This window comes from Misgurnus anguillicaudatus, chromosome 23, assembly GCF_027580225.2.
Source record: "Misgurnus anguillicaudatus chromosome 23, ASM2758022v2, whole genome shotgun sequence".
NCBI lineage: Eukaryota > Metazoa > Chordata > Actinopteri > Cypriniformes > Cobitidae > Misgurnus > Misgurnus anguillicaudatus.
In genome coordinates this window covers 34,830,441-34,837,696 of record NC_073359.2, presented here as the reverse complement: position 1 = coordinate 34,837,696, position 7,256 = coordinate 34,830,441, and the positions used below count along the sequence as shown (strand labels likewise).

The following is a 7,256-nucleotide window of genomic DNA, read 5'->3' as shown; positions in this document are numbered from 1 at the left end:
TTGTCATTTTATTCTTAAGACACAAATTTAAGATATTCTTAAGAAAAAAATTGAGAACTTCTTAAGAAGTGTCAACAATTTTTATCGGTACGTGTGCACACAGCTAAAAGCTATGCAACTAAACTGGTAGCTGTATATTGCCCTCGTCAAACAGTATGAACCACTGTAAACAAACCACCACAGTGAATTTTCTTAGTTTTTTAACTAGGTGCAACTCTGAGTTAAGATTTTTCACGAATATGGCCCCTGATCCTTAACACAATGTGACCATCAATAAGAAATGTGTGATATACCTTTTAGTAGCTGTTGGTGTTTCTTCACTGAAGTTTGGTGAAACACCGATGGAGCACTCACTATTCATGGACACAATGCTAGTTACAGGTGATCCTGATCTCTCACTAATGACACAAAAACAAAAAGAAATAAAAATATTTTACTACATAATAATCTGTTGAGCAGGCATTATAAGCAGACAACAGTGCATGTGTAAGGGATTTACTGCATACAGAAGGTGGACACTACAGCAACACTTATTCACTTATGTGAATCTACACACAACTGATGCACAACTCTGCTTTAAGTGACATCACAAAAAATAAATTATGCCTAGCCCTTAACGCAGTCTAAATGTGACCAGTAATAAGAAACACATGAAATACCTTTTAGTAGCTGTTGGTGTTTCTTCAGTGGAGTTTGGTCCATCATCTTTGGAGCAGTCATTCTTCATAAAATCAGAGCTGGATGCAGGTGATCCTGATCTCTCACTAATGATGCAAAAACAGAGAGAAAAATACTTTACCACATGAGAAATCTGAAATACATTTGGAAAAAATTCAGAAGGCAAAAACTTGCTCTGGCAGACTACTCTACATAGTTACAAGGGTGATACTTAAAGATGTTTAAAAGACCTTTTTAAGACTTTTTAAGACCATTATGAGTAAAATTTAAGACCAACACGACACATTACTAGAAGCATTCAAATTATCTCAGAAATTCTTAAAACGTTCTATTTTTATTGATTCAGTAATAGAAAAATAGAAAATACACAGTATTAAAACAGATATTTAAAATACATGGATACATTATGCTTAACCCTATTAGACCGCGAGTGTTGGCGCCAACAAATTCTACCTATAGTCCTTTAGAAAGAGACTTCTGACAATGGAAGTCCAAAACGCTCGGCCTTCACGTGATTCATTGTAGCTGACGCTGAGATGTCAGTAGAAGCATAATATATTTATGTGATTTGTATTTATTATATATTGCATGTAAGAATTGGGTCATTGTATTTGGATTGTGTAATTTATGTAAATTGATCATGTTTAACTTGTTCTTGTGCCGGAAGACGTGTTCACGTGACCTCTCATTATTTAACCCGGATGATTGCGCATATATGTGAATAAGTTGAACTGAATTTTACTGCTGGTTATCAGGCGCACACGGTAATGAACTATTTATGTATTCATTGTATTTTAAGGATTGAGTGTGGTTTTGTTGTGATGTTATTTGTAAAACTGAGACTTTAGTTTGTTCCTGGAAGCTCATACTGAGCCATTAAAATGCATTGAGTTAGAGGCAAAGAGCTGTGATTTTTCTTAATTAATAGTAAAGAAATGCATTGATTTACAATATTTATATATCACACTAATATGTGTAAGTAGTATTTTTATAAAATTATATCAACAATGGTTTTTGACAAATAAAAACCACTAATATGAGGTCAGTTAATATGGTCAGCTGCTGGTTTGTGCCCAGTTTTACACTGCCTCATACAACTTTAAAGCTTTAAAAAGCATCACACCCACTGTGTAGTATGTAAGCTTAAAGGGTCAGTTTCCCAGACAATTAGACTAGTAAGTGTAATGTAAGAACGGTCCAAACTGAAAAACAACTTGCACTGACATATCTTAAAATACATCAAAATGCACACAAATAATGTTTTTGGTAAGGCATGTTTGTTACTTAAAACTAGTTATATTTCATAATTAAACTAAGGCCTAGTGCTGGTTTAAGCTAATCCCTGTCGGGAAAACCACCCCATAATGTTTATGCATGTTTATAATGTACAACTGACTCTGTGCTGTGTAGGCCTATCTTCTGCCTGTTTGATTTATAAATATACAAAGAACAAAAGATCACTTTCAATTATTATTAATCCCTAAAAGCATTAATACATGCATTTTACTAATACAAGTTATTAATAAATTAATTTATTGCATTTAATTGAATAAACCAGCAGAATCACAGGGCCAAAAACACTCCAGCCATACGTTTTATGCATAATTATACAACAGTTCTTTCTGGTTCTCGAATCTGATTGGCTAAGAGCTATGCGATATTGCACTGATAACGGCACAGTAACTGCTTCACCTTTCATATCATTCCGCCACCTACTCGTCATTTTAGTATTAGTGAATGAATGGAGGTTCTTATTAGGCTCATCTCTGACTGGAAAAACTGCACGCACAGACGCTCTGCTTTTAAACACTCTCCGTGTGTCTCATTAGTTCACTAGCTTGTGAATCAGTCTGTGAATCCCAATCGGAAGTACTTATCCCATCAAAGATCAGCGCTCTTGGATGTAACTTTAAACTTAAGTGGAGTATTGTCACATCGTGTGGACGATTAACACTTGGAAAAAGGAATGAAAACAATTATTCTCTGACGCGATCTCTCTCCTCAGAACGCGAAAACACCGTAAAACTGCAAGGTAAGCACTGCTACTTTTAAATTGGACAATTGATAATTTATTTTATCGTGACGTGACTATTAAAACACGTTATGAGATATCGCCACTGATATATTTATAAGCAGCATGCAAAAAACATCTGTGACACTTATGAAAAACTGTTTTATATAGTACTGAGAAGAACAAAGTTTAATAATAAGCGAGTGCTCGTATCGCGTTAAGATTAAATGGGAAAGCAACGTTATATAAATATAGTTTTATTAACTTTTACCTCGCGCCAAAACAATAACAACACAAAATATGAATAAGAAAACAAGTAATAGTTTCAGGACAACAAATACTGCTAATTTGATCTCAATTTTGACCATCAAACACAGACCGCGGGCCAACACCAGAGCCAGGGAATCCCTGTCAGAGATGTAGCCCAGAGAGGGCGGTGGTCAGCGGGGCGAGTGAACACTGACGTCCGCTCATTGCTCTGGATCTCGAGTACCGAATCTTGCTAAGCAGACGTTCAAACTGGCGCTATCTTTACTAATCGACTGCAGATTTAAATATAATACATATATATTCTCGACTTAACTAATCTTAAAACTACACTTTGTGACCAATAAATTGTTATATTTAAAAACGGCAAATCCGTTCGAAATCCGAAATCAGTTATTATGATATTCAAGGCAGCCGAAAGTGTTACCTGTCATTCTGGCCTTCAAATGCGTGGCGGAAGAAAGTAGTTCCCAAACAAAGAGGCTTTTAAAATAACTCCGTTGTTGTTTTCCTGTTTTCGTTTTTCAAACGTGTGCCGTCGAACTGTTGTATAAAAGCAATATCGCTCTCGGAGTCATGTGATATAGCTCTATATCATCACGGCTGTGATTAGGCCAGAGGCACGAGGCCGTTATATCACACTCCTACTCGAGCGATATTGCTTAAATATGCACTATATACCGCCATCACGTTTAATAGCCTCTCTAATTACACAATAACGGATTAATCTGCATTAAGAAAACGAAATTTACTATTAAAAGGTTGTTCGTGGTTTGTTATGTGTTTCTAACGTTATCCACTAAGACCGTTTCTCAATCCGAAGGCTGTAGCCTCCAAAGGCTCACATTTCTAGGCTGTATATGCCATAAAGATAATAATGACTATGTTTACATGCTGTAAATATTCGGGTTATGGTCAGGTTAAGGTCGGGTTTCGGGTTTCTGAAACATTCGGAATAAACCGTTTACATGCGTGATCAGAGAGAGTTACCCCTGTATACATGGAATTGGCAATATCCTGATGTAAACTGTGATTAAAAGGTAAATGCGGCGATTTTGCGTGGCTCACTAGCGCGCTATGCGGTTTTACCGCCTTCATTTACTAAAATAAAATTATTATTTAAATCCAGAACAAGCTGCACCGATGTAGAAGCAGGGTAGGCTAAGTTACACGTCTTTCCTTTTTTGAGAAAAAGATTAACAAGCTATACTAGCCTTCAGCTAAATATATTTTTGAATTTTTTTTTTATTGAAGAACACTTTCTTAACAAGAAGTTTTTTAAGTGCAAATTTACAGAACATCGGTAAATACAGAACACAACAGTGTCTTAAAGAAATTAAAATTAGACCGTATTTATGTACCTATAAATGTACAAAACGAATGCAATAGCTTACAGAAGGCAATGAATATTTATTTATGGCATTTTCAATCATATTAACATCTATAAAGTTTGAAAACGAATAAATCATTATTTTGGCTAAATTAAGGTGGATGGATAATTTTTATAATTGTCATCCTTTCAGAACAAGCTTATATGCTATCTATAATAACTTACATTATATCCTGAGTGTTACTTGGCCGAAAATATGTAGAAATACATGCAAGTAAAAAAGTACAGAACAAATAGATAAAACTCTTTGGAACAAGAGTGTGGTAGGGACACCCCCATAGGCTATGTTATTTTAATTTTATTTTTGAGTACATTTTTAACAAAGTCATGTAGAAAACATTTATAAGCGCACTAAACAAAGTTCTTGTTCAATATTACTTATTAATTAAAATTATAACAATAATAAGCATTGTTGCATGAAAAATAAATACATAATCCACCCTAAAGTAGTTCACCCAAAAATGATCCCCATTGACTTGACCATAGTAATTTTTATTCCAATGAAAAGTCCTACCATGAAAAAATGGGCACCATTATTTGAGTTAACTACGCCTTCATTTTCAAAACCTGGCTATGTTCATGCTGCATCTTTTGAATGATCCAGAATTCATGCAACAACAATCTTACCTCTGTTCCTCTGTTGCACTCATCTCGGAGGTAAAGTTCAGAACTGATATATGTGTTGATGAGGAAAGTCATGACCTGGAGATCACAATGTTAGTGCTAAATACAAAAATGGCCTCACCTCACAATGATAAATTATGGTAAAAAAAGAAAATGAGTCACAAATAAGCAACAGAAAATCTAAAATAATTAAAAATAGGCTACAGTAGCCTACATGTCTACACAAATATATTGGCCTGCAGCATCACCAAACTAGGTCTTCCCTTCAGATCATTTATTTATTTCAGTTATGCAGTAGCCTATACTGTTTGGTTTAACAAAACATAATGTAACGTTGATTCCTGTATAGACACAATTCATCTTTCAACATTAACAGATACAGTTTTAAGGATATAAACTACAATTTTTAAACTGTACGTCGGGGTAATGGTTATATTTAATTCATCCCACTATAAAAGACAGTACTGACATAATTTGCATATCTTTACTGTTAAATCAGTTTTTGTTTCCTGGCTGATTTTTTTCACAACTTCACTTCTTTAAACGAATTGTGGTTTCTGCCAAGCTTCCGCTGTGTGAGAATGGAGATGTGTTACTTTATATTTGCCCATATAAAGCGAAAATGGCCGCTCCTTGCATTCGGCTACAGATAATATAAAAACTACAGCGCGAAATGTTCAGTTTTCTCGATTATGGAGGAAACCGACAAGTGACATCCGAAACACCTCAATTTCTGAGGCCCGAAGCTCAGGGAGCGTTTGATGGAGTGACAAGAACAGAAAGCTGTAGTCCCTGTCAGTTCTCTACTAATCTTTGGCCAACCCAACCTATATTATTTTAGATTTTATCTGTTTATTGTCACTTCATGTAGTGAGGGTCTATTTATTTACTTCGGAAAAGACCTCCCACAAAACTGACTTAAAATATATGAACACAAATATACTTTACACCCATATTACATTTTATAACATTAATTTGACCATTAATCTAACCAATCTAACAAAATCTGCTCATTTACTTATATACGTTAAATTGGTTTTGTCTTTCTGTTGCAGTAGTAATGTTTGCGGAGAAAAAAACGAAATACTTTCGGTTTCAGTTTATCACAACATATAAGTAAAAAATTAACGATGTGTATTCCAAATTTGTATTAATTTTGTTTTGCCTTATGGGGTTTGTTGTAATTTATGACAGCTTCGTCACTTTTAAATCGATCAAACCTATTTTAAACCGTAAACCATTTAGGTTTGAATTCGATTACTACACGTGAGTAGCTGTAGCCTCAATGATCACGACACAATTCTAATCACACTAACATAAAGAAATTACGATTCCATATACATCTGTAATTATTTAAGTACTGAACTTACTTTTTAGTAGAAGCATCGTTAGAAAATGTTGGGGCTTTCTCTTTTGTAAAAAATAATCTGCGCGGCGGGTAATAAAATACTAGTCGTAAATACCAGAGGTGGGGGACAAGTCCCTTAAGGGGTGCCCCTCTTAATATCATTAAAACCATGCATGTTATAAATAATATAGAGATATATACTATAAACAATTGTGTAAGTAGTAAAACAATATAAATGCAAACGGGGCAAAAATGGGTTTTAATTTTTTTAACATTTGATTGCCTCCCTCGATCCCTTGCCTCTCAGTGGTTTAGTCCGCTGCATGATTTCTTCCGTTATCTTACAGTGAAACTCCACTAAGTAAACTGTAAAGGTAATTTATTAAATTTAAACATCCGATAAGTTACATTGATTCTCTTCAATACGATTAATGCCGTTTCATTAATAAATTTGTCATGATGACCATTTTTTCCATTACTATGATAGTGATTGTGTTACCTAGCAAACAGTCATTACGTTTGCTTTAAGTTTAATTGTGGCTTTTTTTCCTGTGTACATTGTGGGGAGTGACATTTATCAACAGTAAACATTGTTAACAACATAGAACTCGGACAAAACTCAAAAGTATGTGCATTTCGATTTGTGGGGTGCTTTTGTGGAATGGTCTGAGTAATTCGATCAAACAAAGTGTTAATATGCTGCAATTTAAAAAAGGCACAAGACTTTTATTTTTCATAAGTACAAAAGTGGTGAGGGTGAATGATAATTCATTATTGATGTAAATGCTGCTTGATAATGACTTCTGTTTATGCTTCTTTATCTTAATATTAAGGTAAAGCATTACTTTAATTTAGTAGGGTTTTTCCTGTATTATTTAAAATGTTATGTTTGATTTATCTTGTTTGATTGTAAATTGTTTTAGGTAGTTACTGGGGGG

At 34.4% G+C, this 7,256-nt stretch overlaps 1 long non-coding RNA gene across 1 annotated transcript; it reads right to left on the bottom strand.

Annotated features, from left to right (window-relative positions):
• Nucleotides 1–659: 659 nt before the first annotated feature.
• LOC141359534 (uncharacterized) lies at nt 660–6,447 on the bottom strand. Its single transcript, XR_012366026.1, has 3 exons — nt 6,341–6,447; nt 4,974–5,048; nt 660–764 (listed from the first exon to the last, which is right to left on the bottom strand). It is a non-coding gene; the product is annotated as an uncharacterized lncRNA (long non-coding RNA).
• Nucleotides 6,448–7,256: the final 809 nt, after the last annotated feature.